At 39.5% G+C, this 12358-nt stretch overlaps 1 protein-coding gene across 3 annotated transcripts in view; it reads right to left on the reverse strand.

The window, feature by feature from the left end:
* The window catches only part of TANGO2 (transport and golgi organization 2 homolog), a 121532-nt gene extending 109621 nt beyond the window's left edge, over positions 1-11911 (reverse strand). For 2 of the 3 annotated variants that reach the window (XM_069961068.1, XM_069961070.1), the window contains exon 1: positions 11790-11911. The gene's annotated coding sequence lies outside the window, so the exon portion shown is untranslated. Of the gene's footprint in view, positions 1-10045; positions 10147-11789 lie in introns of those variants that run through there. The other variant, XM_069961071.1, reaches the window with a different exon arrangement.
* Between the last annotated feature and the right edge of the window lie 447 nt (positions 11912-12358).

Raw genomic sequence — 12358 nt, forward strand, 5'->3', positions numbered from 1 at the left:
ATTTCCTTACTTGTAATCCAATCAGACCTCATAGTCAGCCCCCCCCCAAACATTAGTCCTTGTAGGACAAGCTGCAATATTGGCTCGTGTACGGAAGACGGAGCTTCTAGGAAGAAAAGCTGCAATAATTTCCAATAGAATGGCTGTTCTTTGCCCCAGAAAAGCACTATTTCATTCAGATGCCTGTAAAATCTCACCAAAATAAATTATATCCCAGGCAGTAAGAAACCCTGGTTTGTTGTCACCCATAGATCTCTTTGTAGTTTTCATTTTGTAGCGGTGACATAAGTCAGGAGATTATAGCTCTGTTAGACATGACATATAAAGATCTCATTTCACACATTGATGATTTTTTTTGGTAACAAAATACTATTGTATTTGTTTTATAGCCTAATACATTTAAAGTGATCTGTATCATGAGCAGAAAGCATCCTTAAAGCGGATAAGAAACATTCGGTCACTACAATATAGATTGTAATTGGCTTGTATTGTGATTGCGGCAGAAGGGGAATGGCTTAAAGGGTTTTTTTCACCCCCCAAAAAAATTCTTTCAAATCAACTGGTGTTATGCTGCGTTTACACGAAGCGATAATTCGCCCAATCGAGCGTTTAACGATTTTGAAGCAACAATTTGTTTTTATAACGATCAGTGTTTAGATAAATAAATCGTTAGAAAAATTGTTAGAATATTCGTAAGAAAAATCATAATTGCGATAGTTTTTAAGATCGCTTAAAAGAGAAGCGAAAATTTTTATTAGATTTATGTATTGCCCCTCAAAAGTTATACAAATTACCAATACACACTTATTACGGGAAATGCTTATAAAGGGCTCTTTTCCCTGCACTTACTAATGCATCAAGGCTTCACTTCCTGGATAAAATGGTGATGTCACGACCCGACTCCCAGAGCTGTGCGGGCTGTGGCTGCTGGAGAGGATGATGGCAGGGGGATGCAGTGCCCTGTGTTCCTCAGTGTTCCCCTGCCATCATTCTCTCCAGCAGCCACAGCCCACACAGCTCTGGAAGTCGGGGCGTGACATCACTATGTTATCCAGGAAGTGACATCACCTTGTTATCCAGGAAGTGAAGCCTTGATGCAGTAGTAAGTGCAGGGAAAAAAGCCCTTTATAAGCATTTCCCGTAATAAGTGTATATTGGGGATTTGTATAACTTTTGGGGGGCAATACAATACTTTAATAAAAATTTTCACTAGACTTCTCCTTTAATATTAAACGTACATTGTGTGAACATAGCCTCAGACTACAACAGCCACTAAAGAAACTGACTAGAGAAGTTCACAGAGTTTCCCATACACTGTGTTACTTGACAGAGTAGTTGATATTTTTTCAAACCCTGAAAAATATTGCTTTGAATTTATCAAGAAATAAACCAGTACTTCTTGGTGCCCTGTGGTTTTAGTACTATTTTTGCGAAATGGCTTGACATTTCCAGCTGTCACACAGCTTGACTTTCAGACGTTCAGTGTGGTTAAACTGCAAAATATTTGTCCTATGAATACTTAGTGACCAAACAAGCAAATTGAGATTGATAAGTGCAGCAGATTTTTCCAGTATGGTATGACAACTTCATTTTACAGTTTTAAGCTTCCCTTCCAGATTTTCCGTTTCATAAAACTGTCCAAAACTTACTTTGCGGCACAGTTTTCCAGGACACCCGTTCTATTGAAATATATTATTGTTGTAAAAATTGCAAGCGAAACACAATTTATGGGGTGCAAGTAACAACAGATGTTTCATAAGGCCTCTCACTGTTCCTATTACGTGCCTAGAAAACCAAGTCCTGTACTCAGGCTGAATCTCCCAGCTGGTACTACAGAGAGAAGCTGCCTGAATACCTGGCATACTTACACTTCTCACCAGGATCTGCCCGTAAGTAAGCTGATTATTTACACATACAACTGTATTTATTGTGCCAAATATCCCCTCACATCTGTCAATTTACAGAAGACATGCTATTTTATACAGTTCCAGATAAATAAAAAAAATAATGTGGTGTACATGGGGACTATAATTAAACAAAAAATATATATTTTGTAAAGTCCCACCTTAAAGGGAAACTGTCACCAAGACAATGCTATCTAATCTATCGGCATCATGTTATGGAGCAGGAAGAGCTGAGCAGATTGATATATAACTTTGTGGGAAAGGATTCAGTATAATTTGTAACATGTTGGTTGAAATACCTGATCATTCTGTGTTAACCCCTTCTAGTCAGTAATATGTAGATATACGTTCCTGCTGCACATATCTCGAGGGGTTTGATGTGTGTGGGACCACTGCAGTGAGAACGGCCCTGCACACATCAGTGTCATGGGAGCTGAGGATAATGACAGGCAGCTGCGATCCCGCAGCTGCCTGTCATTAACCCCTTAAACGCAGCAATCTGTAGCGATTGCGGCATTTAAGGTAGTCATTAACAGGATAAGCCACTTACCTCAGTCCTGTTGGATCGGCGTTCTATGTATAGAGTCTGCTCTCAGTCAGGCTTTATGCATAGATCGCGATCACACTGATCTATGCTATGCTTTGGCATAGCATAGATCAGTATATGCAATCTATTGATTGCATGTTTTAAAGTGAAGTAAAGTGTTTAAAAAAAGCGTAATTAAAAAAGTTTTAAAAGTATTAAAAACCTTTATCACCCGCCCACACACACACACACACACACCACCACCACCACCATAAAAGTTTAATATACCTCCTTACCCATTATAAAAATAAAAATATTTAAATAAATAAACAAACATATTATATATTGTAGGGTGCGGAATTGGATTAGAACAGCAAACCAAGTATTGTCTTGGTATATTGGAACAACAGACTAAACCCGCTGTACTACTGGAGCACATTGGGACTCTGCTATGCAATCACTGTGAGAGGGTGAGTGCGTATATTTTAGCTCCATTTCTTAAGTATACAAACTGGCCTTGGATAGTATAACGCTGTGATTAGGGGAACGCTACTATTTATACAAAATATAATATCTATCATCCAATATTTACTATTTGTGTCTCTACATATATATCTATATATATTTATCTTCCACACTTCATTGTAGTGAGAAGGTATAACTATTGTGTACATTCAGCCTGAGAACAAATAGTCACTACTTCAAGCCAACGCCCTGTGGACTTAGTAATTAAGAGGAGCGCGATCAGATACCTTGTTTTATATTGTTACCATTACGAGCTACCTGCAGGTAGTAGCTCTACACTCATACGCAGACCCAAACATAGAGTGGACAGCGCTATATAGTGCACCATATTGTATATAAGGTTCCCTTTAATGATGGCAGGTGATGCAGTTATTGTCCTAAAAAACAACTTTTAAACTGGCAGTCCTGTGTCAAACGGCCGTGGCCTACAATATCTGTGCCCTAACTTTGCACCACCCCTCCGTCCCTCCTCCCCACCCTCTTCATGATTAGCAATGCCCCTAGAACATTTTCTCCTGTCTGAACATTGCATAGGTGCCATAACTATCCAGCTCATGTTCAGTATTCACACAGCTGATGAATAGGAGGCAGTCTGCCTGGAGCATTCCTAATAATGAAGGGGGCGGGGAGAAGGGACAGAGAGGGTGTGCCAGCCTAATGCATACGCAATCTAGGCCACAGCCATTGGGCACAGGGCTGCAAATTTAAAAGTTGTTTTTTAGGACAATAACGGCATCACCTGCTGAACGGACCCCAGGACAGATTTTGGATTAAAAGCAGCTATCTGACGGTACAAGTGGTTTTGGGGGGGGGGGGGGGGCAGATTGTGGGTACAGAGTCGCTTTGAACAAAGAAATTTCTATGCCTGATTGTTATGGCGCTATGGATTGTAACAGAAATATGTCTTCTTGCTCTTTTTTCCAGATTGTTACTTTGGAACTTACAAAATATAATGCCTGGCTCATTTTAGGTCCTTGGTGTGAACATGTGCCATCAAATATCAGTGTGACTTTCTTTCAGAACATAACAAACACTTTTTTTATTTTACTAGCTTTCTGTTCCAGTGTACCTGTTTCCTGTCTCTGCATGAAGCAATAATGAGGTGAAGGACCAATATAAAATAAGCGATGGTGGAGTGTAACCTTGAGATATTTCCAATAGGATCTATAGTGTATATGGGATACTTTGTGAAGTCAGGGAACAGTGTGTGGTGGAATATAAAATTCTTGCTTGCAGTGCCCTTGCAGAGTACTGACACTTTGGCACGGTAGTATTTTGCCCAGTGTTTGTAAGATGAAAAAATAAAAGAGAAGTAAAAGTATTCTTAACCCCTTAAGGACGGAGCCAATTTTCGTTTTTGTGTTTTAGTTTTTTCCTCCTGGTGTTTAAAAGGCCATAGCACTTGTATTTTTTTCCCTAACAGACCCATATGAGCCCTTTTTTTTGCACCACTAATTTGACTCTGCAATGGCAGACTTAATTTTTGCATAAAATACGCTGCGAAAACAAGAAAAAAATTAAATGCGCAATAAATTTGAAAAAAAATATATATATATTTGGGGGGATTCATTTTTATACCGTTCGTCATATGGTTAAACTGACATGTTATATAATACAAGTCAGTACGATTACAACTTGCATAACTTTTATATTATTTGATGGTTTAAAAAAAAAAAAAAACCTTTTAAAGAAAATAAATGTAATTATAGCGTTGAAGGAAATCAGGAAGCTTTTTGCACTTCCTTTTTTACTGTCCAAACACATGCCATTACACAAACATTGGGAATTTTTAAGAGGTCAAAATATGACCTGGCTGTGGCTATGGTGGGATAGGGGTTTTAAAAGGTTGGGCGACCTGATGGACCAGACATTTAATAAGTGGCTTACTCCAGAGGAAATTCAGCAAAAATTCCAGCTACCATCCTCACATAATATGTACATAAACCAAGTGCATGCCTTTTGTTTGTCACGGCTTAAGGCCACGTTCACATGGCGTATGAGACCGGCCGTTCCGTCACAGATCGGCCGGCCTCTGAAAAGATCTTCCTGGCTGGTTCTGCAGTACCGGCCAGATGATCTTTCACGCTGCAGAGTTCTTTTGCGGGCGCATTCAAGCGCGCCCGTATCTGAACTCCCCACAGCACACTATGAAGCTTGTGGCCGCAGCCGCTCGCTTCATAGTGTGCACTGACACGGTTTTCTACGACCACTATTCACTGAATAGCGGCCGCAGAAAACTGACATGTCAGTTCTTTGCAGCGCCACGAGGCATCCCAGATGGCGCGTAAACGATGTGTATATGCTCCGGCCGGGATCCCATAGAAGGCGAGGCAAAGTATGTTTTCGTACAAAGTACACCCATTGTTGCCAATTGCAACAACGGCTGTACTTTTACGAAAACATACGTTGTGTGAACATAGCCTAAGGATGTACGTAAAGAATCGCAGCGACAAATTTTGGATGGCATCAAAGATGGTGGTGCACAAAAGATCTCATTACTTTACAATGCTTTGCGAAACACTTTTCTCAAAATTGACCCAAAAAAGATATTTCATAAATGGGCCGCATTGACCGGATGACGAGATCACGGAGGTAATTTTAGAAGGTTGCGCGATGGTGCGTAAATGGGAAACATATTTTAAATTATCCCATTTTGCACTATATGGGTTTAATATCCTTCCTACCGTGTCTTTCCCTGACAGGATAACGGAGTGCCCCAAATGCCAGACGCCTCTTATCAATCTCTGGCATGGTGTCTGGATTTGTCCTTCTACGGTGGCCTATTGGGAACAGATTATATCCTACATTCACTCTTACTACACAATTAGGCTGAATCTTCACCCGAAAGAAATCTTGTTTCACTAACTACGTCCTGCCGAATCGGACAACAGGAGTAAAGCGATCCCTCAGTTAGTGCATATTACCTTGCTGGTAGCCTTAAGATGTCTATTTACAAAATGGTTGTTGCCCAATACCCCGGATGTGGAGATGGTGATAGGACAGATGAAAATATTTTTTGGAGTGGATAGGGTGGACACAGAAAGGAAAAAAGATTCAGGCACAAAATACTTTTTTCAAAAATGGAAGCATTTTATTATTATGTATTATGATGTTCAAGATATCCAAAACATTGTGTGCCCATTTGCTCTTACGAAATGGTACTGCACAGAATCTCTAAAAGGGTCACTAGGATTATTACAGGTAAACTAAACGCCATTATTACAGAAGTAGCAAGGTACAATGTGACAACTAAAATAGCACATTATTAATTTGTCTTGCCTCTTTGAATATGTCCTCATTTCTGTAGGGATCAGAATGGATGTTCTCTTTCCTTGTGAATTCTGTATTGATTTATGCAACTGTTTGCTATCTTTCTAAATTGTATACACAATGCAGCTACTTGTTTATTGTATTATGATTTCTTATGAAAATCAATAAAAATATATTTAAAAAGAAAAAAAGAAAATAAATGTTACTTAAAATTGCTCTATTACCATGCTTATAGCGCTTTTACCCTTAGGTCTATGGGGCTATGTGAGGTGTCATTCTTTGCGCCATGATCTAACGGTACCTTGATTACGTATATGCGACTTTTTTATTATAATTTTATGGGATTAGATGCGACAAAAAATGCTCAATTTTGCACTTTGGCGTTTTTTTGCGCTTATGCCGTTTACTGTGCTAGATCAGGAATGGGATAATTTAATACCATTCTAAATATGTTTATTTATTTATTTTTATTTATATAATAGAAAAAGGGAGGTAATTCAAACTTTTATTAGGGGAGGGTATTTTTAATTAATAAAAACACTTTACTTTTTTAACTTACACTTCTAATATAACAACACTGATCTCTTATAGAGATCAGTATAGTATGCATAGTATCAATGAGATCGGCGCTCTATTGATCTGGTCTGCTGCAGACCAGATCAATAGAATACCGAGCCGGGATGAGCGTCATTCCGACGCTGAGTCCGGGGCCAGTAAGCAGGAGGGATCCCCCCTGCAATCGCATCGCACGGGGGGAGGGGGATCCAGCCACTAGACCCCAGGGAAAGGCAAATGGAGGACATTTAAAGGCAGCTGTCATGTTTGACAGCTGCATTTAACAGTCTTAATTAGCAGGAGCGGTGATCGGCTGCACCTGCTAATAGCCGCGGTCTCGGACTGCAGATAGCAATTGGATCTGGGATCGCAGCGGTTCAGAGCGGGGTCACGGTGCAGCCCTCTGAACTCCCCTAGTGGCGTGACCTCTGTGTGGTCCAATCTGTAATCTTCTCATTGAGCCTGTATCAGGCTGATAATACTGATCAATGTTATGCAATGGCATAGTATTGAACAGTATATGCCAACCAATAGTTGCAAATAATAGTCCCCCAGGGGAACTTAAAAAGTGTAAAAAGCCCCCCCACCAATAAAAGTTTAAATTACCCCTTTCCCATTATACAAATAAAACATGTAAAAAAATAAATACATTTAAAAAATAAACATATTTAATTTCTTAGTGTACGTAATTATTAGAGCTCGCGGTGCAAAAAATTAGATCTCATACAGCCCCGTTGATGAAAAAAAATAAAACCTTTATAAGAGTCACCATATGACAATTGTAATGATATTTGCAAAAAAAAAAGTTTTACTGTAACATTTTTTTGTAAAACATTAGAAAAATTATGAAAATGTGCATATATTTGTATTCAGACTGACGTATAAAATAAATATACCATGTCAGTTTAAAGTGCAATATGTAATCACAGGAACCCTCCATAAGTTGCAAAAATGCATTTTCCAACTTCACTCCATAATTATTTTTTGGGGGGGTTTCGTCATACATTTTTTGATACATTGAAAGGCGCCATTACGAAGTATCCTTTTTTCCTGAAAAAACAAGCAAACAAAAAAACAACAGGGCCCTTTAGATAGAGAAATACATGCGCTATAGCTCCTAGAAGGCGAGGAGCAAAAACAACAAAAATACAAATATGAAAATTGTCCTGGTTATTTAGGCCATTTTGGGCCGGGTCATAAAGGGGTTAAGGAGACAAGACTGCTGTGTATTTGTTCGTGGCCCCCAGATTATCCTATCTTGTGCTGATGCTCTGTCTCATGTTTGTGAACTATGTCCCATAATTAAAATTGCTAACAGTTTATTGAAAGAAAAAAATGAGAAGAAAATGAAACAGAGAGTAATGTTTGTTTTTCTGTCGCTACTTGTTACGTTATCAATATTAATGTGCCAAGTTAGGTAAATATTTGTTGATAACACATTTATTGTCCTTGTGAAAGATCAACAACCTTCTGGAATGCTTTATTGGATTAAGATCTAGGAAATTTGGGAGGTTACCTTGGCTCCTTTGGCTCTGTTCACACATAGTATTTCCATCAGAGAGTACAACACTCAGCTCTTTCGAAGGCTCCATAGAAAATGAATAGAGCTATCCCCTCTCTCTTCGGCTCAACACGCAGCCTTAGCACTCGCTGTTCCCAGAAGAACTGCTCCCAATATACAGGGAGGTGTGGCAAATCACCAATTGCTCAAAACTAGACTTTCTAACTTAAGGTACTATTACACAAAGCGATTTTTCGACGATTAATGATAAACAATCTCAAACGACGGATATGAGGAATGATCTTAATCATTCATCTTATTACACAGGATTATGATCGTTATTACACTGAATGATGTTTGAACGATTTGTGAACGAGCAACAATGAAAATAAGTCAAGATTCTATCAAACAATCAACGATTTCTCGTTGGTCATTTTATAGTGGTCTGCTATAACACAAAACAATTGTGATTCAAATCTGAATAATATACAGTGGTGCCTTGGATTACGAGCATAATTCATTCCGGGACTGCGCTTGTAATCCAAATCCACTCTTAAACCAAGGCAAATTTTCCCATAAGAAATCATTGAAATGCAGACAATTGGTTCCACCCCCCCAAAATAATGATTTTATATCCTGAATAACATGTTAAATACATGAAACAAACATTTATAAACAGCTGAATATGTGATATTATCAGTTACTTTACAGTATCAGCATGTGATGTATAATATATAGTAAGTTCATAAAAAACAGCAGCATTTTGTAGATACAGTATGGAACTGCAGATCCCCATAATGCAGTAGCCTAGAACAACAGGCTAGACTAAAGAAGCAGGGCTGCTGTCAGAGATCTGTGTGGTCACATGACAGCAATGGAGAAGGGGTGTGTGTTCAGCATGGACCAATCAGGAGTGACAGAAACTGCAGGGAGTATGAAGGAATGAGCAGGGCAGATGTGGGCACATACATGCAGCGCTCTCTGTCCGGAGAGAGATTGGTTACAGCTATGAAGAGATTACCTCCACAGTCCTGTCCACTGATGTAAGCCCCAGCCTGAAGTGGATCTGCACTCTATGCAGACCATGCTGTTCCCCAACTTGCGCTCCCATCCAGTACAGGGAGTTCTTAAACCAAAGCAATGCTCTTACACCAAGTCACAATTTTGAAAAACTGTGAGCTCTTAAACCAAAACGCTCTTAAACCAAATGATAATCGTCCTGCGTAATACGCCCTCTACACTAGATTGCTTAACTCACTTAAATCCTTCAGTGACCTCCTTATAGAACCATCCCAGCCCACCTAATTTGAGAAACTGATTTTTCAAGTGAACTCCTTTCTATGTTTTATAAACACCTCCTGGTAGAAACCTCCTCTGACGGTGCAGCCTCATGCACCTTCTTACAAGCTTGGGAAAGGGACCTAGGTGTCACTTTTACTGAGCTTATGATTAAATCCATTCTTGCTGCTCCTAAACTTACAGTATCTCTACATGCATTAGGCTGCAAGAACATGGATACAAAGTCTGCTGCCGCTGGTATCTTACTCTTTCTAAATTTCACAAAATCAACCCTGAGTATTCAGATACCTACTGGAAATGTGGTGTGACTACGGGCTCCTACATGCATATGTGGTGGCACTGCCAGGGGATTCCTAAGTTTTACAGCAGTAGCTCCTCTCATATTAGTTGACTTATTGGTCTTCCTTTCCCGTGCACCCCTGAGACTTGCCTTATCAAGCCCCTACCCCCCAATCTCTCCCTTACCACTCAGCGGCTGGTCAGACCACTGGAAGCTTCCTGGAAGTTGGCGACACCCCCTCTAGAGCAGCTCTGGGTCCAGAAGGTTGACCAATTGTACCGCATAGAGGAGTTGGCCTTCTGAGAACAGAGACGCCATCACACCTTTGCAAAAATTTGGTCTCCTTGGGCTAAATGTAGAAACTTCTCCTTGGCTGACTGACTCTTCTTTGTGCTCCCTTTGTGTGTTCTTGGTGCAATACCTCTGTCTTATTACTGCCAGTAATACCTGTGATGATCTGATTCTCTAACCCTATCACATCCCCAGAAACTCCCCCACCCCTTCTTTCCTTTCCCCATCCCCTAAGTTAGAAAATACAAAAGTACTATCTATGTTTTTGTTGCCATGACGGTTCAAGCTAACTTCCGCTTTCCTCTGTCAAGGCAAGACAAATTTGGATTTTACTTGATTTTCTCTTTACCTAACTGAGTTTACTTTTGAATAAAAAGAAAATGAATAGAGCCGAAGGTCACGTGCCATACCCGTGTCTGTAGTCAGGGGCCGATCTGAAGATTGCCAGGGGGTAGGGAGGTCGGACCCCTCCACAATCACTTACTTGTCTCCTATTCTAGTTTTAATTGCAGAACATGTGAATGACCTCTTACCAAGTCATCTAGTCACCACAAACTGGCCCTTGTTACTTGGATCCCTACAAATTAACTTCAAGAAATGACTGTTCATTTGCTCTTTTATCCCAACCATTGACAAGTACCATAGTAATGTAACAGTCAATATTATTCACTTCACCATGGTTTTAGTGTTATATGTATACACAGTGGTCCCTCAATTTACAATGGCCTCAAGATACAATATTTTCAACATACAATGTTACTTTCTAGACCATCGTAACTTGAGACCAGGCTCAACATACAATGTTACAGACAGTCCAGATCTGCAGAAAATGTAAAAGAAAAAAAAATAGCTGATTAGTGGCCATTTTACTGGTAAAATCCCAGTATTAGTGAAGTGCATGCACTGGTTGGCTGTCTGGTATCTCTTCTCTACAGTACAGTGTGATACTACATGTCCTGTATCTGTGCCAGGATGAGTTGCACCTTTGGGCACCAGGTAAGGGTGGCTTAATTTTATTTTTCTGGGACCCTGCGTGACCTGTACAGGACCTGAAAATGCTCCAGTCCTCTACATAAAAAGTAATTTAGCATCTCTTGTAGCTCTTTCTGATTGTTGTATGTAAGGACTTGCTGTATCTATATTAGTTGGCTGCTTATTTTCCTTTAAATTTTCATTTTTTTCTCATTTTGGGGGATTTAGAACCAATTACCAGCTTTCCATAGAGTTTTGGTTTCAAAATGCAATGGTCATCGTGGAACCAATTAATATCTTATGTTAAGGGACCACTGTATGTATAAATATATATATTTTTTATATAAGTTCTAGTCCATTTAAAAAAAACATCTCTTAGGATATACAGTTGTGCAGTTACTTTTAGGCTTGTTTTAGGAGAACGAGTTTAATTAACCATCTGTATACTTCCAAAACGAGCTCAGCTTATCCCCTTTTCCTTACAGCCCTCATTTGATCTCATACACCAAATCAGTTTCTCTACTAATTTATACACAGGCAACATACACAGATTAAAAAATGACAATTCCTAATCTTCCTATTTTGCAGTAAAGTGACAAACAAGTAATTAATGTGCCACAATCTTCGCTGGTGAACAAAGGAAACAGCTTAACAATTTGTGATTACCTTGTGACTTTCTGCCTCCCGTATCTTCCACCGCTCTCCTTCAAGGATTAGTCGCTGATGAGAAAAGTGTTTGAAAGTTTCACAATGCGGCAGCTGGGCTGGTTGAGTTGAGCAATGAGTTTGGAGTTCAGGAAATAACAGCGGTTACAAAATGTCCTTATCTTTCTAATTAAAATCATCTCAAAGGGCATTTGGAAAGTAAATCATATTGCCCACATAACTGATTTCTCCAAGTCTGAAAATTTCCAAGTGCTATTATTACTGGGTTATATTTAGGAAACTTAGCGTACTTTGTCTTTATCAACTCTTCGGAACCCCTTGTTCTTATGAAATAAAATAGTCTTATAATGAGGTAAGGGAACTGTGCAAGCCTTGCCTGCTGGAGGACTTTGTAAGAATCCTTAGACTGTTCTATGGATAATATAAAATGGATGGAGACAATGATAAGATCTATTGAGACATTATAAAAATAAACAGGTGGCGGAAAGTTCCTCTGCGGAATTCCGTCTGATTTTCTCAGTGAGAACATACCCTAAGGCTATGTTCACACTACGTAACTTTCCGGCCGT

This window comes from Dendropsophus ebraccatus, chromosome 3 (genome assembly GCF_027789765.1).
Source record: "Dendropsophus ebraccatus isolate aDenEbr1 chromosome 3, aDenEbr1.pat, whole genome shotgun sequence".
NCBI classification, from domain to species: Eukaryota; Metazoa; Chordata; class Amphibia; order Anura; family Hylidae; genus Dendropsophus; species Dendropsophus ebraccatus.